A 23,839-nucleotide genomic window follows, 5' to 3' on the forward strand; every position below is an offset into this window, starting at 1 on the left:
AGTGACGCGGCTGCTGGCATGAGACTTGCCCTCCAATAGATCCTTGTAAAAGGATTTAAAGTGTACTCATTCAAATTAGAGAGACAATTTAAATTAAAAACATTAGACCTGCCTCCACCGCAGGGGGGCTCGCTCGACCCACCAGCGGACAGGCACCAGTATTGGGAGAGGGGGGCTGGCCGTCAGGGTCCACCGCAGCTCTGGCACAAACCCGGCGACACGGAGGTTGCACGGGCAGGAACGGACTGGCCATGTCGGCTTCGCACTTTTTTGGTTTTAGAAGGGCATGACATGCCTATATCTGTGTCTCCCCCTCCTTTTACTCCTCCACCTCTTTTCTTTTCGCATGACTATATGTACTTGTCACTTTTCCATGTGTTAGTTGTGTCTTCTGAACAGTTTGTCAGCTTTTGGACACCTTTTGAATTGTTTTCTATGTGTTTTTGTTTGCCTGCCATTGGTTTTAACGGTGATCGAAGGTGTTCGACGAACAGTTTGACGAACAGTTCGGTGAACATACGGGTGTTCGACGAACCGAACCGAACTCGAACACTACGGGGGTGGCTCAACACTAGTAGCGATGCCCATATATTTGAGCAGCCATGGTCAGAAGAAGGTGATTGTGGGAATTATTGTCGCAAGAGGTGCATGGTGATGAGACACAATTGCAAAAAAGTGAAATTGCTAAGTCAGCAAGTCAGGAGGAGGACCAGGGTGCGGAAGTGGAAGACGACGTGGTAGACAATGAAGTCACTGACCCAACCTGGGAAGGGGACATGCAGAGTGAGGACAGGAGCGTAGAGTGGGAGTAGTCCACAGCACCACAACAGGCCGGAAAAGGCAGTGGGGTGGCCACAGACACAAGGCGGGCAACTGTTCCCTAGATCACCAGCAGGGGAAGTTTCAAGGCCAAGAATGAAGTGTTTCCGAGGCTGTCTCTTTTTCAAAGACTGTCCAGTTAACCCAAAAAAGGCCATTTGCAACATCAGCAGGGTAAGCACAACTACCAGCCTGACCACTACCAGAATGCTCAGGCACATTTCAGCAAAGCACCCGACTAGTTGGGCCAAACACCAGGGTCCAGAAATACTGTCTGGGGATGACACCACTGCCTCTTCCCCTGTTCTACGTGCATGCCAATCCCCTGTCCATAACGCAGGTGAAAATGCCTCCCACTCTGCAACTGTTGTTGTACACTTTCAACCACTGTCAGCAACCACGTCCGCGTCCTTGTTTTAGCACAGCGTTCCGTTGTCATTACCCCAGTCCTTGGAATGCAAGCATAAATACTCAGTCACCCACCCACAGGCTACAATTTTAAACATAAATACCTCGCCAACCACAAGTCGCCCCATCAACCGCAACTGCTGCTTCTTCCTCATCCATCACTGTGGCAAGTGTTCTCTCACAAGTTTCCGGCCGAAGAATTTCCATTTGTTTACCTGCTACAGTCGGGGGGGGGGGGGTGAGCAGGCATGTCAGCTGTTACGGAAGCGGACATGCCTGCTGATTTTGACTGATTTCAGACACCAAGCACACCACATCTTTCTCAATCCACCATAACATTTCCACCTGCATCTCTCTCACAGACCAGCAGTTTGTCGTGTTCATGCTACTCCACCCTCTCTCAGCACAGCAGCGAGCCCTTGGTCCCACAGTTGTGGTCACGTAAAACATTGTTTCCTCCTACACATGCCAAAGCAAAGAACTTGAACTTCACCATCTCTAATCTGTTGGCCACGGAAATGCTGCCTTTCATCCTGGTGGATACAGACGTTTTCCGAAAGCTGATGGCTGTCGCAGTTCCCCAGCACCAGTTGCCCAGCCACCTTTACTTCTCTAAGAAAGATGTGCCTGCACTACACCAGCATGTTGCAGACATCATCACCAGTTTCTTGAAAAAATCTATGTCTGACAGGATGTATTTCACCACTGACACCTGGGAAAAGCATGGCCATGTTATGTTCTGCTACCAGAGCTAAGGAAAGAGAGGAGATCTGTCCCTACGATAGAACTCAGCTTTATCCCTACGATGTAACAGGGGACCTGATCCTGCGATCAGACCTGCTAAAGTCCTAAGCTAGTCTGTACGGAGACCTATAGATGTGGGGAAGGAATCCCTACAAGTACTAAGGACTGGGAGGAAAATGGGACACCTCCTAACAGAAATAGTAGCAGACAGACGAACAAACAAAATATATAGAACACAGAGGTCCGTAGACCAAGCAAACTAACAGAGTTAGATACAGAGCACAGGCTAGCTAGAAAGTAGTTATACAATGAAGTCCAGCAAAGCCAGAAGGGCGGAGCAGGATTAAATAGGCCAACAAGGTCATGTGACCAGCAAAGGAAAAAACCTAAGAGCAAGGTTCTAACAGTACCCCCCCTTCTAAGAGGATCCTCCGGATCCCCTAGGACCAGGCTTATCAGGAAATCTCCTGTGAAACGCTCTGATAAGTCTGGACGCGGAAACATCATCTGACCTCACCCAAGAGTTATCCTCGGGTCCGAAACCTTTCCAGGCCACAAGATACTGCAAACTACCTCTATACCGTCTAGAGTTAAGGATGCGAGAAATTTCATATTCCCCGTCCTCCACCACCGGAGGAACAGAGGCAGAGGCGTCACCATCCGACACAACAGCTTTTTTTAACAGAGAGACATGAAATACCGGATTAATTCTCCAGGAGGTAGGAACCTCCAACCTAACAGCAGATTGGTTGACAACCTGAAGCACCTTAAAGGGCCCTACAAACTTGGGACCCAATTTCTTAGAAGGAATCCTCAACCGCAGATTCCTAGAGGACAACCAAACCATGTCACCAACAGCGAACAAAACCTCCTGTCGTTTCCTATCAAAGTAGTCTTTAGATTTTCTGTTGGCCTCCTGAAGATTACCACGCACATCCGTCCAAACTCTCTCCAAATCACCGGAAAAATTCTCCTCCTCAGGCACGGCAGATCCCAACTTGGAGAACGACCCAAACGACGGATGTCTCCCAGAACAACAAAAAAAAGGCGAACAACCAGCAGAAGAAGATGTATGATTGTTCAGAGCAAATTCAGCAAGTGGCAGAAACTCAGACCACCCCTCTTGATTGTCTGCCACAAAACAACGCAAGAACTGCTCAACATCCTGGTTTTTCCTTTCTGTCTGGCCATTAGATTCAGGATGATATCCGGACGAGAACGACAAATGAACTCCCAACCTGTCACAAAAGGCACGCCAAAAACGAGCCACGAACTGAGGACCCCTATCAGAAACAATGTCAGAAGGAACGCCATGAAGTCTGACAAAGGCCTTAGCGAGAGTTTTAGCGCAGGGCAGTTTGACGAAGGGAACCAAGTGACACATCTTGCTAAAACGGTCCACGACCACCCAGATGACAGTAAAACCCTCAGAGGGGGGAAGGTCAGTTATAAAGTCCATAGCCAAATGTGTCCAAGGAGCACTGGGAACCTCCAAAGGACAAAGCAACCCCGCAGCAGGAGTATGTGAGGACTTAGATCTAGCACATATAGTACATTGACGCACCCACTTAATGACTTCCTTCTGCCATCCAGGCCACCAAAAACTGCGACCCACCAGTCTCTTGGTCTCAGAGATTCCGGGATGACCTGCCAACCGAGATTCGTGACACTCAACAAACAAATCTCTCCTAAAGGTCCCAGGCACAAACAACCTCCCATGAGGAGTGTTAGATGGGGCATTCTCCTGTGCTTTAAGAATCTCATCTTCCAAAACGGAGTCCAAAGCAGCTATCACAACACCTTCTTGTAAAATGTTCTCCTCTTTCTCAGCACCGACTATGGGAGAAAAACTGCGAGACAAGGCATCCGCCTTAACATTCTTAGTACCAGGGATGTAAGTAACGGAGAAATTAAACCGCGAGAAAAACAGTGCCCACCTAGCCTGACGGGCATTCAGGCGCTTGGCAGCATCAAGATATATCAGATTTTTATGATCCGTAAGAACCTGAACGGGAAATTCCGCACCTTCCAAGAAGTGGCGCCAGTGTTCAAATGCGAGTTTAATAGCCAATAATTCCCGATTACCAATATCGTAATTCAGTTCAGTCTCCGAAAATTTTTTTGAAAAAAAGGCACAGGGATGTAATCCATCCCCGTTATCCTGAGACAATACTGCGCCAACCCCCACAGAGGAAGCATCAACCTCAACCAAAAACGGCTTAGTCACATCAGGCTGCATAAGGATGGGAGCAGAGGTGAACCTCTCCTTGAGATACACAAAAGCTTCAATAGCCTCAGAAGACCACTGAACCGCATCAGCACCTTTCCTGGTGAGATCGGTCAGAGGTTTGACAATACTAGAAAAATTTTTTATGAATTTTCTGTAATAATTGGCGAAACCTAAAAACCTCTGTATCGATTTCAAACCAATAGGCCTAGGCCATTCCTGTACAGCTTGAACTTTAACCGGGTCCATCTCAAAACCTTCGCTGGAGATAATGTAACCAAAAAACTAATTCTCTGTACAGCGAACTCACATTTCTCCAGCTTAGCAAAAAGCGAATTGTCCATTAACAACTGTAATACCTCACGTACGCTCCGCCAATGAGACTCCAGATCCGGCGAATAAATCAAATTGTCATCCAAATACACAACCACATTTTTGCCGATCAAAGGTCTAAGGATGTCATTAATAAGATTCTGAAAAAATGCAGGAGCATTAGTAAGACCAAAAGGCATAACCAGATTCTCAAAATGACCCACAGGAGTGTTAAAAGCAGTCTTCCATTCGTCACCCTCCTTCATGCGCAACAGATTGTATGCCCCCTTAAGGTCAATTTTAGAGAACCACTTGGCCCCCATTAACTGGTTAAACAGATCAGGAATCAATGGCAGTGGGTAAGGATTGCGTACAGTAATTTTGTTAATCTCACGAAAATCCAGACAAGGACGTAAACCGCCGTCCTTTTTTTTTACAAAAAAAAATCCAACCGCCACAGGAGACTTAGAGGGCCTAATGTGACCGGCGGCCAAACTTGTCTGTATGTATTCCTCCAAAGCCTTCCTCTCAGGAATAGTAAGGTTAAATAAACGACTTTTAGGAAGAGTCGCTCCAGGGACAAATTCAATAGAACAATCATAGTCTCTATGGGGAGGCAAAACCTGCGACTCCTTCTCAGAAAAAACTCTCCAAAAATCCTGAATAGGAACAGGCAATTCTCCCCTATCCAAAGCTGCAATACGCCCGTTACAACACTTGTCATAACTAGTGTTGAGCCACCCCCGTAGTGTTCGAGTTCGGTTCGGTTCGTCGAACACCCGTGTGTTCGCCGAACTGTTCGTCGAACTGTTCGTCGAACACCTTCGAACACCGTTAAAACCAATGGCAGGCAAACAAAAACACATAGAAACACATAGAAAACACCTTCAAAGGTGTCCAAAAGCTGACAAACTGCTCAGAAGACACAACTAACACATGGAAAAGTGACAAGTACATATAGTCATGCGAAAAGAAAAGAGGTGGAGGAGTAAAAGGAGGGGGAGACACAGATATAGGCATGTCATGCCCTTCTAAAATCCAAAAAGTGAGAAGCCGAGACGGCCAGTCCGCTCCTGCCCGTGCCACCTCCGTGTCGCCGGGTTTGTGCCAGAGCCGCGGTGAACCCTGACGGCCAGCCCCCCTCTCCCAATACTGGTGCCTGTCCGCTGGTGGGTCGAGAGAGCCCCCCTGTGGTGGAGGCAGCTCTAAGCTTTTTAATTTAAATTGTCCCTCTAATTTAAATGAATACACTTTAAATCCATTTACAAGGATCTATTGGAGGGCAAGTCTCATGCCAGCAGCCGCGTAATTCCAGCTCCAGTAGCGTCCACTAAAGCTGCTGCAGTTAAAAAGCTTTTATAAGGATCGAGCTCGGCTGTCCACCGCAAGGCATCCTAGTGCCAGTCCCAGCCCCTATGCCTTGGGGTGCCTCCTGATGCTCTTCACTAAGTATCCCGTGGTCCCGAAGCATTTCCTTTGAAAAAATTAAGTGTCCAAACTACAGGTGGTGTAGCTTGCTTAACAGCCGGGATAATCCGCTGACTAGCAGACACTGCTACTAGGCACAAAGTATTTCCTGGGCTAGATGCAGTTAAAAATTTGTAAGTAGATACTCTCGTTGGATGCTGAGAAAGCATTCCATAGAGTCTCCTGGCACGCCATATATGATTCTCTTAAAAAGCTTGGGGTAGGGGTCTAGGGGACCCTTTTATAGCCAAAATCACGGCCCTGTATCACAATACGTCACCTAGGCTGAAGATAAATGGAACTGTAGCACCGAGGGCTCGGTTGCTACAGACGTATTGCACCTCACCCAGAGGTGTGATATCTCACTCTCAGATAAGGATGGAGTGTGGATCAGGACCCGACACCTGCATGCATTACACCACATTGCCGTGGGGCAGGGCGACCAATATGCCCCTGAGATGGGCACGACAGTCCCTGTCCCTGGCTGGAGTGGGGGGAGGGAACACTGAGGAAGGGGAACCCTGCAGTGCAGGAGCAGGGAGGAAGCAGTTCCTGGGTGCATTGAGAAGGGAGTATAAAAGGTGGGCACCATCTTAGTTCAGTGCAGAGAAGTCTGAGCAGAAGTGGCAGGGAGCAGGGGCTCTGCATGAGCTCTGCTCCGGAGGCGGGCCTAGTAACAGAGGCCCAGGCCTGCAAGAGGGAGAAGGAAGGAAGAGGAGCGGAGAAGGCTCCAGGAACGAGGAATGAAGGGATCCCAGGGGTGCGGACGGGCGAGTCGCCACCGCACGCCCGAATCCACCTGCGTGGAGGGGTCAGGCCAAAGGGGGAGACCGGTCCCCGAACTAGTGGAGGCAGGAAACGACCCTCAGCTAGAAACCGGAGGCTCTGACATTTTATGTGGCGCAGCCCCTTGCTCCACCCGCTAGGAAGGCACCACATAGGGTCAGGGAAACTGGCGCCAAGTTTACCAAGAGGAGGCCCGAGGCAGCCGGACAGAAGTGTTGGTAAGAAAGGCCAGACAAAGGACACACAAAGGGGGTCCTGTGAAGCGCTCCAAAGTTATCTGGGAGTTGTCTGAGCCCCTCACCTGGTGAGCACAGTACGACGTGGGCAGCCGTTACCTGCAGACGTGGTCTGGATAATAAGAACTGTGAGTAAAGGCCCTGAACTGCATCACTGACTCCGTGTCGTTACTGCTGCTGCCCTGCACCATCACCCCCATCCTCCGCATACACTGCCCTGAGGCTATACTCCTCCCGTGGGGAGTTATGCTACGCTCTGCTGCACCCACAACACCAGCCTTAGCGGTCTGCCCTGTAGCGGCGGTTCACTCTGACCGCAATCCACGGGTGGCGTAGTCGGACATTTAAACATCAAAACCACATAAATAGTTCCGCCACTGGTTTGACCGCCCTGAGCCACGGAACCGGATCGCCGCCACGAAGACTACAACCACCAGCATCCACCAAAAAGGGTCCGGCTCCGGGTGTCCCAAGGCCCAGGGGGTGCGTCAGAACATTTTCATCACCTTTCACAATCACCAATGGGACAAGGCAGGGATGTCCTCTGTCCCCTCTCTTATACATCCTAGTGACGGAGCACCTGCTCTCATCAATTCGCCATAACCCCAATATTAGGTGGATTGAGGTGGGAGGCACCGAGTACAAGTGCTCTCTATTTGCTGATGATGTCCTAGTATATATCACTCAATCACATATATCCATCCCTGCTGTTATGGCTGAAATAGATCACTTTGTTACATGGTAAAATTTTAAAATCAATGCAGCGAAGTCTGAGGCCCTCGATGTCTCCCTCCCTAAATCCATATAGGATTCCATCCAGTCCAACTTTCCCTTTGCCTGGCCCTCACAGGGTATCAAATACTTAGGAATTCCTATTCATAGAGACCTCTCCCATCTATGTTATCTTAATTTTGGGCCCTTTATTGAACAATTCCATACAGACCACGGTTGGCAAGTTAGAACTGTAAGATTCACTACGTGAACCACTGGTGTTTTGTGGAAAAGCACATGTACACCGCGTTCCAAATTATTATGCAAAAAGTGTTTAGGAGTGATAAGGGAAGAATTTGTTTGTTTGTCAGTTAAACTCATTGATGGTGATGTGTGTCAGGGCTCTTTATATCACTGTAAGCAATTGCAGACACCTGTGCTAATTAGTTTGGCAGGTGTGTCCAATGAAAGGCAAGACTACTTAAGAAGGCTCTCTCACATTATTAAGCAGCCTACATTTTCTGCCAAAATGAGAAAGAAAAAGGATGTGTCGGCTGCTGAGAAGCAACAAATTGTGGAGTGTTTAGGTCAAGGCATGACTACAATCAACATTGTGCGATGATCAGGATGAAGTGTCTTGGCAATCAAGAAGTATGTAGCTGATTCACAGTACACACGTGTGCGTGCTGATAAGGGCAAATTGAGGACTCTTTCCTACAGGCAATTACGTCAGGTTGAAACAGCAGCGGCAAAAAAGCCTTGTCATAGCAGCAGACAAGTTTTTGAAGCTGCTTGTGCCTCCAACGTCCCCCGAACAACAAGATGCAGGGTCCTTCAGAGGTTTGCAGCTGTGCATATGCCATCCTGTCGACCTCCTCTATCCACTTCACACAAGCAGAAACGGCTCCAGTGGGCCAAACATTACATGAAGACTGATTTCAAAACTGTTTTGTTCACGGATGAGTGCCGTGCAGCGCTCGATGGTCCAGATGAATGGAGTGGAGGATGGCTGGTTGATGGACACCCCACGCAAACACGGCTACAGCGCCAACAAGGAGGAGGTGGAGTAATGTTTTGGGCTGGAATCATGGGGAGAGAGATTGTCGGCCCCTTTAGGATCCCTGAAGGCGCTAAAGATGAACTCCATAATGTATGTGGATTTTCTCAAACAGCACTTCCTGCCATGGTTCAAGAAGAAGAACCGTGTATTTCACAGCAAGATCATTTTTCTGCATGATAATGCACCATCTCATGCTGCACATAAAACATCTGCATCTCTGGCTGATATGGGCATAAAAGGGGACAAACTTATGGTGTGACCCCCATGCTCCCCTGACCTCTACCCCATTCAGAACCTTTGGAGCATCATTAAAAGGAGTGTCTATGATGGCGGGAGGCAGTTCACATCTAAGCAACAGCTCTGGGAGGGTATTCTGTCCTCATGCAAAACAATTGAAGCAGAAACCATCCAAAACCTGACAAATTCAATGGACGAGAGAGTTCAGAAGCTCCTTTCGAACAAGGGGTCCTATGTGAAAATGTAACATCACCTAGAATAAAGTTTTGAGTTGAAAACTGTTTGATTTCAGTTTCTAACAACCTGCTAATGCTTATAATTTCAAAAATGACCATTTTTTTGGTCTTTATTAAAATGAAAAGGTTGATCGAAAAGTTTGGGGGATCTAAGAGTGTGGCAACCCAGTAGTCATGATTACTTCGAATTCTGACAATATGAGGGTCATGCTGCAGGTAGTGCAGCAAGAAGGCACTTATGTGTCTTGCGCATCTCGGAGCCCCAAAATTATTTTCCGGGCTAGATGCAGCTAAAAATTATTTTTAATTTTAAATCTGGTGAAGCTTATTATAGATGGCCTAATAGGATCAGTGCTGCACACTGCTACAAAGCCCAAATTATTTTCCAGTCAAGATACAGATAAACATGATTAGTAATTTGAAAGCTTAAAACGGTTGGTAGGGTGATTTTAACCAATCATCAAGCTTTTACTCTCCCCAGGATGACACAGGGGTAGAAAAGTCGTTTCGGATCCATGATTTGTTCATCTTTATGAACGTGAGTCTGTCTACATTATCAGTGGAGAGCCGCGTGCGCTTATCTGTCAGCACACCACCAGCAGCGCTGAACACACGTTCAGACAGAACGCTGGCTGCGGGGCATGACAAGATCTCCAAGGCGTAAGTGGCTAGCTCCGGCCATTTATCCAGATTGGAAGCCCAAAAAGAGCAAGGGTCCAGTGACACAGTCGTGGCTTCAATGTTTACTTGGAGATACTCCTGTACCATCGTCTCTAGGCGTTGACTATGTGTCAGACTTCTTGTCTCCTGTGGCCTTGCAAAGGATGGGCTAAAAAAGTGGTGAAATGATTCCGCAAAATTGATGTTACCAGCAGATACTGTGGTTCTGTTACGGTTTGAGTGCTGAACACTTGACGGTCCCACGGTTGGCAAGTTGGAACTGTGAGATTCACTACGTGCACCACTGGTATTTTGTGGAAAAGCACATGTAAGATTCTGCAACAGTCTCTGCTGATACTCCTGCATGCGTGCATCCCTTTCTATGGCAGGAATAATTTCTGCAAATTTACTTTTGTACCGGGGATCTAACAGTGTGGCAACCCAGTAGTCAGGATTATTTCTAATTCTCACAATTCGAGGGTCATGTTGCAGGTAGTGCAGCAAGAAGGCACTCATGTGTGTTGCGCATCCAGGAGCACCATGTCCCTGTTGTGTTGGTGGCGAGGTAACAATCATGCTTCCTTCCTCTGTCCTCTCCCCCCAACCTCGCACAACAGAAATGTGATCAAGGTCTCCCTCATCTGATGAGTCTTCCATCAGTTCGTCCTCCACTTCTTCCTGGGCTCCTGCACCTTCCTCACTAGTTTGGCTGCTACCATGCGCCCTGGTAAAACCATCTCCCCCACCCTCACATGCCTGCCGCCTTGGTGCTGCCGACCGTCTGGACCTTGCAGATGTTAGCCCTTCCTCATACAACTCCTCCTCCTCTACTTCCTCCACCTCCTCTTGTGCCACCACCTGACTCCGAATTCTGTTTAACATGTGCTCCAGCATGTAAATCACCGGAATAGTCATGCTGATAATGGCATCGTCAGCACTAAACATCTTCGTCGCCATTTCAAAACTGTGCAGAAGGGTGCATAGGTTCCTGATCTGAGACCACTCCTCCAGCGTGATTTGCCCCACCTCTGAATCTCGTTGGCCCAGGCTATACGTCAGAACGTATTGCACCAGGGCTTGTCGGTGCTGCCACAGTCGCTGCAACATGTGCAGAGTTGAATTCCACCGGGTAGGCACATCGCATTTTAGCCGGTGAAGTGGCAGGCCCAACGACTTCTGTAGAGATGTAAGTCGCTGAGCTGCGGGATGCGAACGGCGGAAGTGAGCACACAGCGACCGTGCCCTCTGCAGAAGGCCATCTAGTCTGGGATAGTGGGCTAAAAATTGCTGGACAACCAGGTTCAACACGTGAGCCATAAAAGGCACGTGTGTGACATTGCCCCGGCGAAGGGCCGCACCCAGGTTTGCAGCATTGTCGCACACGGCCTTCCCTGGTTTCAGGTCCAGTGGAGACAACCATTCATGAAATTGGTTCTCCAGAGCTGACCACAACTCCTCAGCTGTGTGACTCACATTTCCCAGACATTTCAATGTAAAAACCGCCTGATGACGTTGAGCCCTACTGCCAGCATAGTAAGGAGGTGTGCAGGATCCCTTCTGCGCAGTTAGAAAGCTTGTGGCATGACCAGACAGGCTTTGGGTGCAGGTGGAAGACCGAGAGGAGGTTGAGGAGGCAGAAGCAGTGGAGGAATTTTGACATAAAGAGGATTGACGCACAACTCGTGGGGACGGCAAGACTTGGACAGCAGCCCCTTGTCCTGCTGTCACCATAGTTACCCAGTGCCCAGTCAGCGACATGTAACGCCCCTGTCCATGCCTACTCGTCCAAGTGTCTGTGGTGAAATGCACCCTGTCACACACAGAGTTTCTCAAAGAAGCGGTGATGTTGTGTGCGACATGCTGGTGGAGCGCAGGCACACCTTTCTTTGAGAAGTAGTGCCGACTGGGCATCTGGTACTGGGGCACTGCGACGGACATAAGGTCTCGAAAATCCTCTGTGTCCACCAGGCGGAAAGGCAGCATTTCTGTAGCCAAGAGCTTGCAGATGGTGAAATTCAACCTCTTAGCTTTCTCATGGCTAGGAGGAAATGGTCTTTTACTTGTCCACATCTGAGGGACCGAGGGCTGGCTATTGTGCTTAGACGGGGTTGATAAGGGTGTCCCCGGCAAACTGCCGGTCTGTGAGGAAGATGCAGGCGGACATGTTAGGTTGCCTTGATCCAAAGGTGGTGCTATCGATGTCGGACAGCGCTCAACACCAGCTGGTGTTACCACCTCCAAAGAAAATGATGACCTGCCAATCACGCTGGCTGTTGCGGGTAAAGAGGTGGCAGGTCTGCGCCCCAAAACAGGTGTGACTGCTGTCCCCCCAGTCACAGAGGATGAAGAGGCCGCGGATGCACAAGATATGGCAGACGGTGATTGGCCCGGCCGGCTAGGCCGCATTGTAGCACACTGAGCTTCCCACTGCAACTTATGCTTCATGTCCATGTGCCGGTTCATGCATGAAGTACTCAAACTATGTATTTTTTGGCCTCTACTTAGCTTTTGCTGACAAATGTTACAGATAACACGAGTTGGGTCATCTTTATCGATCTGAAAAAATGCCCAGGCTATGCAAGGCTTAGCACCCATGCGACCTGAAGAGCCACCACGACTTGTGGTGAGAGGCAGAGTTGTGTTTGAGGATGCAGTTGTTGACGTGCTTCCAGTACTACGTCTCTGTCCAGGAAGGCGCAACCTGACCTCGTCGTCACTAGCATCTTCCTCCACCTCCTCTGCTGACCTCATCTCTTGGCTGACTGTGGGTTGACAGTAAGTGGGATCTCCGACCTCATCATCATCACCCTGTGCGTTATCACACCCGTCGTCCTCAGAGCCAACCTGTTCCTGCCCTGACAAAAAACTAAAGTTGTCGCTCCAATCAGGTATTTGAGTCTTATCATCGTCTTCCTCATTGTCTCCACCAACAGGAGTTACAGTTTGGGAATGAGGGTCTACATTATGGTCAGAACCTTCTGCGTCTGGTCCTGGATCCGACTCATAAAGATTCTGGGCATCAGTGCAGATCATTTCCTCGTCTGGATTCACAGAAGCGCTGGAGTCGACCTCTGATTCCCAGGCTATAGTATGAGTAAACAGCTCTGCAGACTCAACCATCTGTTCTACCTCATACTCAGACGGGCAGCTGGAGATTTGGGAGCTGTGAGGAAGCAAGTGCGATTTGGGTGACACCTTTGAGGACTGGAGTATTTGTGATGTTGAAGTTGATGTGGAGGAGAGCCCACTTAAAGGAGCACTTGATATCCGTTGAAGCACCTGCTGTTTTTGTGCCTCATCTGGAATTTGTATCGATTGGCGTGGCCGTAAGAAAGGGATCTTATCACATTGTCCGCTAAAAGAAGTAGACATTTTAGTTTGGCTGGAAGATGGTCTTTCTTCTGCACCTACCCCACGGACACAACCTTTTTTCCCCTTCCCAACACGCCTATTCCCCTTTCCACCAGCAGCAGGCCTTTTTCCACTCATTTTGGTGGTTAACTAATTCACAACTCTGGAGTTGTTTGCACAAAAAAACAATGGATGGTAACCGAGCAGAGCTGAGTGGCCAAACTGTGGTATTAGGCCAAAACTATTGGATGGGCTAGATGCAGAAAAAAATTATTTTTAATTTGCAACCTGATGGAGGTCAGTATAGATGGACTAATAGACCAAGTCCCACACACTGCTAGAAGCCCAAATATTTTTTCAGAGCTAGATGCAGAAAAAAAATATTTTTAATTTGCAACCTGATGGAGGTCAGTATAGATGGACTAATAGACCAAGTCCCACACACTGCTAGAAGTCCAAATATTTTTTCAGAGCTAGATGCAGAAAAAAATTATTTTTAATTTGCAACCTGATGGAGGTCAGTATAGATGGACTAATAGACTAAGTCCCACACACCGCTAGAAGCCCAAATATTTTTTCAGAGCTAGATGCAGAAAAAAATTATTTTTAATTTGCAACCTGATGGAGGTCAGTATAGATGGACTAATAGACCAAGTCCCACACACTGCTAGAAGCCCAAATATTTTTTCAGAGCTAGATGCAGAAAAAAAATATTTTTACTTTGCAACCTGATGGAGGTCAGTATAGATGGACTAATAGAACAAGTCCCACACGCTGCTAGAAGCCCAAATATTTTTTCAGAGATAAATGAAGAAAAAAATTATTTTTAATTTGCAACCTGATGGAGGTCAGTATAGATGGACTAATAGACCAAGTCCCACACACTGCTAGAAGCCCAAATATTTTTTCAGAGCTAGATGCAGAAAAAAATTATTTTTAATTTGCAACCTGATGGAGGTCAGTATAGATGGACTAATAGACCAAGTCCCACACACTGCTAGTAGCCCAAATATTTTTTCAGAGCTAGATGCAGAAAAAAATTATTTTTAATTTGCAACCTGATGGAGGTCAGTATAGATGGACTAATAGACCAAGTCCATCACACCGCTAGAAGCCCAAATATTTTTTCAGAGCTAGATGCAGAAATTTTTTTTATTCAATTTGCAACCTGATGGAGGTCAGTATAGATGGACTAATAGACCAAGTCCCACACACTGCTAGAAGCCCAAATATTTTTTCAGAGCTAGATGCAGAAATTTTTTTTATTCAATTTGCAACCTGATGGAGGTCAGTATAGATGGACTAATAGACCAAGTCCCACACACTGCTAGAAGCCCAAATATTTTTTCAGAGCTAGATGCAGAAAAAAATTATTTTTAATTTGCAACCTGATGGAGGTCAGTATAGATGGACTAATAGACCAAGTCCCACACACTGCTAGAAGCCCAAATATTTTTTCAGAGCTACATGCAGAAAAAAATTATTTTTAATTTGCAACCTGATGGAGGTCAGTATAGATGGACTAATAGAACAAGTCCCACACGCTGCTAGAAGCCCAAATATTTTTTCAGAGATAAATGAAGAAAAAAATTATTTTTAATTTGCAACCTGATGGAGGTCAGTATAGATGGACTAATAGACCAAGTCCCACACACTGCTAGAAGCCCAAATATTTTTTCAGAGCTAGATGCAGAAAAAAATTATTTTTAATTTGAAACCTGATGGAGGTCAGTATAGATGGACTAATAGACCAAGTCCCACACACTGCTAGAAGCCCAAATATTTTTTCAGAGCTAGATGCAGAAAAAAATTATTTTTAATTTTCAACCTGATGGAGGTCAGTATAGATGGACTAATAGAACAAGTCCCACACGCTGCTAGAAGCCCAAATATTTTTTCAGAGATAAATGAAGAAAAAAATTATTTTTAATTTGCAACCTGATGGAGGTCAGTATAGATGGACTAATAGACCAAGTCCCACACACTGCTAGAAGCCCAAATATTTTTTCAGAGCTAGATGCAGAAAAAAATATTTTTAATTTGCAACCTGATGGAGGTCAGTATAGATGGACTAATAGACCAAGTCCCACACACTGCTAGAAGCCCAAATATTTTTTCAGAGCTAGATGCAGAAAAAAATTATTTTTAATTTGCAACCTGATGGAGGTCAGTATAGATGGACTAATAGACCAAGTCCCACACACCGCTAGAAGCCCAAATATTTTTTCAGAGCTAGATGCAGAAAAAAATTATATTCAGTTTGCAACCTGATGGAGGTCAGTATAGATGGACTAATAGAATGATGCTATGCCCAAAAGATTTTACTTCACTAGGTGCAGTAAAAAAATTGGTATTCTATACACAGGTGGTATATCTTGCAACACAGATAGGCTACTCCACTGACTAACACACTCTGCAATAGGCCAAAAAGGATTAGCTTTGCTAGATTCAGCCAAATGCTGTGAAAAAAACTTGCACAGCACTGGCACAGACCTGCCTGGCAAAAACTGATAGGAACTGATGTAACCTAGTCCTGAAAAGGACTCCAATTACAATTAGTCTTTACTCCCACAATCTATCTATTTAAGAGCACAGACCTGCCTGATAAAAGTCGTAGGAAATGCTGTAACCTAGTCCTTAAAAGGACTGCAATCACAACTATTCCCTACTCCCAAGCTATCTGTATATTTGTGCGAAAATTGGCTTGAAATTAACAAGGTATAGCGCACACAGCAACAGCGGTGCCGTCTAACACGCAGCTGCAGCAGTGAGAAAATGGTGGCGACGGGGACAATGGCTTGGTCTTATAGGGCAAGGACATGTGACATACACTGCCAATCACACATGCCCTTGCTTGTGTGAAAAAAAGCACTTCGCTCCGTGTGTGCGCTGCTGATAGGCTGACAGATTGCACCTCCCCACTGCAAATACGGGAAAGAGAAAAAAAAATGGAGATCTTCATTGTTCCTGCAGAGATCCATCCCCTGCCCCTCCCCCCGCCCCGCTGTACACTCAAACTGCGTATTAACATTAATTTTCATCATTACTGAGAAAAAATCCAGTTATGATTTTGGTGCACGAACAGTTATCGAACATAACCTCGAACAGCCGAATTTTTCTCAAATTGTTCGTGTTCGCCGACCGGCTCGAACACCGCCCAAAACAGCTCGAATTTGAGATTGGCGAACAGTTCGAGTAGAACAACGCTCATCTCTAGTCATAACATTTATGGCTCCAGGATTTAATTTCACTGGTAGACCAATCCAGTACAGGATTGTGAAATTTTAACCAGGGCAATCCCAATATTACTGGAGAAGGCAAGTTATTCAAAACTACCAAATCCAATTTCTCATGGTGAACACCATTAATAGTGAGAGGAAATTCACAGACCTTGAGAGTAACATTCTTCAAAGGGGAACCATCCACAGAAACCACAGCAATGGGGGATGATAAAGGTTCGGGTTTTAAATTGAGTCTTTCCAAGAATCCCCCATCAATTACATTCAGAGTAGACCCACAATCAACAAACACCCGAAATTCCATTAATTTTTCCTGAGCAATCGTGGAAGCAGCTAAAAATACACCCTTGGAATTTAAACAGGCAATACGGGCATGACTGACCATTTTTTTTTCTTTCTTCATACGAAGCTCACAGCCTTTAATCAAATGACCAGATTTTCCGCAATAGAAACACAAGCCTTCAAAAAATCTACGGTCTTTTTCTTGAGAGCGAGGTGCCACCGATCCAATCTCCATCGGTTCACCACTGTTAGTACACACATTCTCATAACCAGAAACTGACATAGCAGAGGATTTGCTCTCATTAACCCTTGCACGCAGTCTCCTATCCACCCGTATAGCTAATTGCATAGCCTGTTGCAAATCTTCAGGTGTAGGATAAGCAATTAGCAGGTCTTTAACCCTTTCATTGAGCCCAGCAAGAAATAGACTTTTCAGAGCAGAATCGTTCCACCCTGTTTGAGTAAACCAACGACGGAAATGAGTACAATATTTTTCCACATTACCTGATCCCTGTTTCAAACGTCTCAACTCAGTCTCAGCTGATGCGACACGGTCAGGATCATCATATAATAGTCCCAAAGCAGAAAAAAAACTATCCACTGATCTGAAGCATGCATCACTAGGTTGCAAAGAAAAGGCCCACTCCTGAGGCTCTTTGCGCAAAAGTGACATTATGAACCCTATGCGCTGGGATTCATCCCCAGAGGACTTGGGTCTCAAACAAAAATACAATAAGCAAGCATTTTTAAATGAAAAAAATTCTCGGTGTTCACCAAAAAATAAATCCGGCAAACATACCTTAGGCTCCAAGAAATGTGCTCCAGGAGAGTTACTCACGTGCTGACGGAGCTCGGCCACCTCCAGAGAGAGTCCCTGCAGGCGATGAGCCAAATCCTGAACCGACACCATGATGGAACAGAAAAATCTTTCCTTAGAGAATTTGCAGGCTGGACTTACTGTTATGTTCTGCTACCAGAGCTAAGGAAAGAGAGGAGATCTGTCCCTACGATAGAGCTCAGCTTTATCCCTACGATGTAACAGGGGACCTGATCCTGCGATCAGACCTGCTAAAGTCCTAAGCTAGTCTGTACGGAGACCTATAGATGTGGGGAAGGAATCCCTACAAGTACTAAGGACTGGGAGGAAAATGGGACACCTCCTAACAGAAATAGTAGCAGACAGACGAACAAACAAAATATATAGAACACAGAGGTCCGTAGACCAAGCAAACTAACAGAGTTAGATACAGAGCACAGGTTAGCTAGAAAGTAGTTATACAATGAAGTCCAGCAAAGCCAGAAGGGCGGAGCAGGATTAAATAGGCCAACAAGGTCATGTGACCAGCAAAGGAAAAAACCTAAGAGCAAGGTTCTAACAGGCCAGGTGCGTTACATCTCGCTGATTGGGCATTGGGTGACTCTGGTGGCTGTGAGGCAGGTGGGGAATGGCCTGCTCCACAAGACTTGGAATCCCCAAGGCTTGCAGGGCGCTTTGAGATGGAGAACTAAACTACTAGACAACAGGGGTTGGAGAACTAAACTACTAAACACTTAGGATGGGAGAACGAACCAAATACACACCAGAACATGGAGAACTAAACTAATAGACAACAGGGGTTGGAGAACTAAACTACTAAATGCTAGGGTTGGAGAATTAAACCACTACACATCAGGTTATGATAACTAAACCACTAGACACCAAGTCTTGGAATCCCCAAGGTTTGGGGGACAAACCTCTGTATCAAATACTTCTTCCACTGCTTCTGCCTCCTCCACCTCCTCTAGGGTCTCCACCTGCATCCTCAACCTCTTCCTTAATGAGACACGAGTTCCAACATTGCAGAGAGAATCCCTTCCACCTCTGTACTGCACAGCCAGGGCTCACCACAATCAGGCAATGTTTAAATTAATACGCCTTGGAGATCGCAGTCATACAGTTCAAGAGTTGTGGACAGCTATCCATGCCGAGTTTGAGCAATGGCTGTCTCCACTGAACCTGGAGCCAGGGAAGGCCATGTGTGATAATGGTAAAAACCTGGTGGCTCATACAAGTGCATTGCATGGCTCACACACTTAACCTGGTGGTACAGCAATTTCTCCGCCACTATCCCGGCCTGGATGTGCTGCGGCAGAAACCACAATCGCTGTGTGCTCACTTCCGTCATTTGCAACCCGCAGGTCATCGACTTGCATTGCTAAAGAGATCTTTTCGCCTACCAGTTAACCGGTTGATATGCGATGTTGCGACATGGTGTAATTGAACTCTGCACATGTTGCAGCAACTGTGCCAGCAGTGATGAGCCCTGACACAGTATGTCATTTTGCATAGCCTGGGCAAACACAGTACGGACGTGGAGCAAATCACACTTGCAGAGTGGACACAGATAAAGGACCTTTGCACAGTTTTGCACATTTTCGAAATGGCTGCTAAGGTGGTTAGGGCTGATGATGCCATCATCAGCATCACTATTCCGGTCATTTACATGTTGGTGCACACTTTGAAAAGTCTGCGGGAGGAGGAGGTGGTCCCAGGGTAAGAGGAGGAAGAGGAGAAAGAGGAGGATGTGGAAGGGCTAACAATATCTCTAAGTTCCGGACTGTCGCCGCACAGTGAGGGTGGATTACAGTGACTAAGGGGGGCTCATGGTACCAGACAAACTGTTAGTGAAGGTGCAGGAGCCGAGGAACAAATGGAGGAGGACAAGGAGGAAGAGTTGATGAACGCGTAACAGTTAGGATAGAAGAGGATAATGATTAGTGTTGAGCCACCCCCGTAGTGTTCGAGTTCGGTTCGGTTCGTCGAACACCCGTGTGTTCGCCGAACTGTTCGTCGAACTGTTCGTCGAACACCTTCGAACACTGTTAAAACCAATGGCAGGCAAACAAAAACACATAGAAACACATAGAAAACACCTTCAAAGGTGTCCAAAAGCTGACAAACTGCTCAGAAGACACAACTAACACATGGAAAAGTGACAAGTACATATAGTCATGCGAAAAGAAAAGAGGTGGAGGAGTAAAAGGAGGGGGAGACACAGATATAGGCATGTCATGCCCTTCTAAAATCCAAAAAGTGAGAAGCCGAGACGGCCAGTCCGCTCCTGCCCGTGCCACCTCCGTGTCGCCGGGTTTGTGCCAGAGCCGCGGTGAACCCTGACGGCCAGCCCCCCTCTCCCAATACTGGTGCCTGTCCGCTGGTGGGTCGAGAGAGCCCCCCTGTGGTGGAGGCAGCTCTAAGCTTTTTAATTTAAATTGTCCCTCTAATTTAAATGAATACACTTTAGATCCATTTACAAGGATCTATTGGAGGGCAAGTCTCATGCCAGCAGCCGCGTAATTCCAGCTCCAGTAGCGTCCACTAAAGCTGCTGCAGTTAAAAAGCTTTTATAAGGATCGAGCTCGGCTGTCCACCGCAAGGCATCCAAGTGCCAGTCCCAGCCCCTATGCCTTGGGGTGCCTCCTGATGCTCTTCACTAAGTATCCCGTGGTCCCGAAGCATTTCCTTTGAAAAAATTAAGTGTCCAAACTACAGGTGGTGTAGCTTGCTTAACAGCCGGGATAATCCGCTGACTAGCAGACACTGCTACTAGGCACAAAGTATTTCCTGGGCTAGATGCAGTTAAAAATTTGTAAGTAGATACTCTCGTTGGATGCTGAGAAAGCATTCCATAGAGTCTCCTGGCACGCCATATATGATTCTCTTAAAAAGCTTGGGGTAGGGGTCTAGGGGACCCTTTTATAGCCAAAATCACGGCCCTGTATCACAATACGTCACCTAGGCTGAAGATAAATGGAACTGTAGCACCGAGGGCTCGGTTGCTACAGACGTATTGCACCTCACCCAGAGGTGTGATATCTCACTCTCAGATAAGGATGGAGTGTGGATCAGGACCCGACACCTGCATGCATTACACCACATTGCCGTGGGGCAGGGCGACCAATATGCCCCTGAGATGGGCACGACAGTCCCTGTCCCTGGCTGGAGTGGGGGGAGGGAACACTGAGGAAGGGGAACCCTGCAGTGCAGGAGCAGGGAGGAAGCAGTTCCTGGGTGCATTGAGAAGGGAGTATAAAAGGTGGGCACCATCTTAGTTCAGTGCAGAGAAGTCTGAGCAGAAGTGGCAGGGAGCAGGGGCTCTGCATGAGCTCTGCTCCGGAGGCGGGCCTAGTAACAGAGGCCCAGGCCTGCAAGAGGGAGAAGGAAGGAAGAGGAGCGGAGAAGGCTCCAGGAACGAGGAATGAAGGGATCCCAGGGGTGCGGACGGGCGAGTCGCCACCGCACGCCCGAATCCACCTGCGTGGAGGGGTCAGGCCAAAGGGGGAGACCGGTCCCCAAACTAGTGGAGGCAGGAAACGACCCTCAGCTAGAAACCAGAGGCTCTGACATTTTATGTGGTGCAGCCCCTTGCTCCACCCGCTAGGAAGGCACCACATAGGGTCAGGGAAACTGGCGCCAAGTTTACCAAGAGGAGGCCCGAGGCAGCCGGACAGAAGTGTTGGTAAGAAAGGCCAGACAAAGGACACACAAAGGGGGTCCTGTGAAGCGCTCCAAAGTTATCTGGGAGTTGTCTGAGCCCCTCACCTGGTGAGCACAGTACGACGTGGGCAGCCGTTACCTGCAGACGTGGTCTGGATAATAAGAACTGTGAGTAAAGGCCCTGAACTGCATCACTGACTCCGTGTCGTTACTGCTGCTGCCCTGCACCATCACCCCCATCCTCCGCATACACTGCCCTGAGGCTATACTCCTCCCGTGGGGAGTTATGCTACGCTCTGCTGCACCCACAACACCAGCCTTAGCGGTCTGCCCTGTAGTGGCGGTTCACTCTGACCGCAATCCACGGGTGGCGTAGTCGGACATTTAAACATCAAAACCACATAAATAGTTCCGCCACTGGTTTGACCGCCCTGAGCCACGGAACCGGATCGCCGCCACAAAGACTACAACCACCAGCATCCACCAAAAAGGGTCCGGCTCCGGGTGTCCCAAGGCCCAGGGGGTGCGTCAGAACATTTTCATCACCTTTCACAATCACCAATGGGACAAGGCAGGGATGTCCTCTGTCCCCTCTCTTATACATCCTAGTGACGGAGCACCTGCTCTCATCAATTCGCCATAACCCCAATATTAGGTGGATTGAGGTGGGAGGCACCGAGTACAAGTGCTCTCTATTTGCTGATGATGTCCTAGTATATATCACTCAATCACATATATCCATCCCTGCTGTTATGGCTGAAATAGATCACTTTGTTACATGGTAAAATTTTAAAATCAATGCAGCGAAGTCTGAGGCCCTCGATGTCTCCCTCCCTAAATCCATATAGGATTCCATCCAGTCCAACTTTCCCTTTGCCTGGCCCTCACAGGGTATCAAATACTTAGGAATTCCTATTCATAGAGACCTCTCCCATCTATGTTATCTTAATTTTGGGCCCTTTATTGAACAATTCCATACAGACCACGGTTGGCAAGTTAGAACTGTAAGATTCACTACGTGAACCACTGGTGTTTTGTGGAAAAGCACATGTACACCGCGTTCCAAATTATTATGCAAAAAGTGTTTAGGAGTGATAAGGGAAGAATTTGTTTGTTTGTCAGTTAAACTCATTGATGGTGATGTGTGTCAGGGCTCTTTATATCACTGTAAGCAATTGCAGACACCTGTGCTAATTAGTTTGGCAGGTGTGTCCAATGAAAGGCAAGACTACTTAAGAAGGCTCTCTCACATTATTAAGCAGCCTACATTTTCTGCCAAAATGAGAAAGAAAAAGGATGTGTCGGCTGCTGAGAAGCAACAAATTGTGGAGTGTTTAGGTCAAGGCATGACTACAATCAACATTGTGCGATGATCAGGATGAAGTGTCTTGGCAATCAAGAAGTATGTAGCTGATTCACAGTACACACGTGTGCGTGCTGATAAGGGCAAATTGAGGACTCTTTCCTACAGGCAATTACGTCAGGTTGAAACAGCAGCGGCAAAAAAGCCTTGTCATAGCAGCAGACAAGTTTTTGAAGCTGCTTGTGCCTCCAACGTCCCCCGAACAACAAGATGCAGGGTCCTTCAGAGGTTTGCAGCTATGCATATGCCATCCTGTCGACCTCCTCTATCCACTTCACACAAGCAGAAACGGCTCCAGTGGGCCAAACATTACATGAAGACTGACTTCAAAACTGTTTTGTTCACGGATGAGTGCCGTGCAGCGCTCGATGGTCCAGATGAATGGAGTGGAGGATGGCTGGTTGATGGACACCCCACGCAAACACGGCTACAGCGCCAACAAGGAGGAGGTGGAGTAATGTTTTGGGCTGGAATCATGGGGAGAGAGATTGTCGGCCCCTTTAGGATCCCTGAAGGCGCTAAAGATGAACTCCATAATGTATGTGGATTTTCTCAAACAGCACTTCCTGCCATGGTTCAAGAAGAAGAACCGTGTATTTCACAGCAAGATCATTTTTCTGCATGATAATGCACCATCTCATGCTGCACATAAAACATCTGCATCTCTGGCTGATATGGGCATAAAAGGGGACAAACTTATGGTGTGACTCCCATGCTCCCCTGACCTCTACCCCATTCAGAACCTTTGGAGCATCATTAAAAGGAGTGTCTATGATGGCGGGAGGCAGTTCACATCTAAGCAACAGCTCTGGGAGGGTATTCTGTCCTCATGCAAAACAATTGAAGCAGAAACCATCCAAAACCTGACAAATTCAATGGACGAGAGAGTTCAGAAGCTCCTTTCGAACAAGGGGTCCTATGTGAAAATGTAACATCACCTAGAATAAAGTTTTGAGTTGAAAACTGTTTGATTTCAGTTTCTAACAACCTGCTAATGCTTATAATTTCAAAAATGACCATTTTTTTGGTCTTTATTAAAATGAAAAGGTTGATCGAAAAGTTTGGGGGATCTAAGAGTGTGACAACCCAGTAGTCATGATTACTTGGAATTCTGACAATATGAGGGTCATGCTGCAGGTAGTGCAGCAAGAAGGCACTTATGTGTCTTGCGCATCTCGGAGCCCCAAAATTATTTTCCGGGCTAGATGCAGCTAAAAATTATTT

This window comes from Phyllobates terribilis, unplaced genomic scaffold (genome assembly GCF_046119375.1).
Source record: "Phyllobates terribilis strain yellow unplaced genomic scaffold, ASM4611937v1 Scaffold_1__5_contigs__length_1240528914, whole genome shotgun sequence".
NCBI lineage: Eukaryota > Metazoa > Chordata > Amphibia > Anura > Dendrobatidae > Phyllobates > Phyllobates terribilis.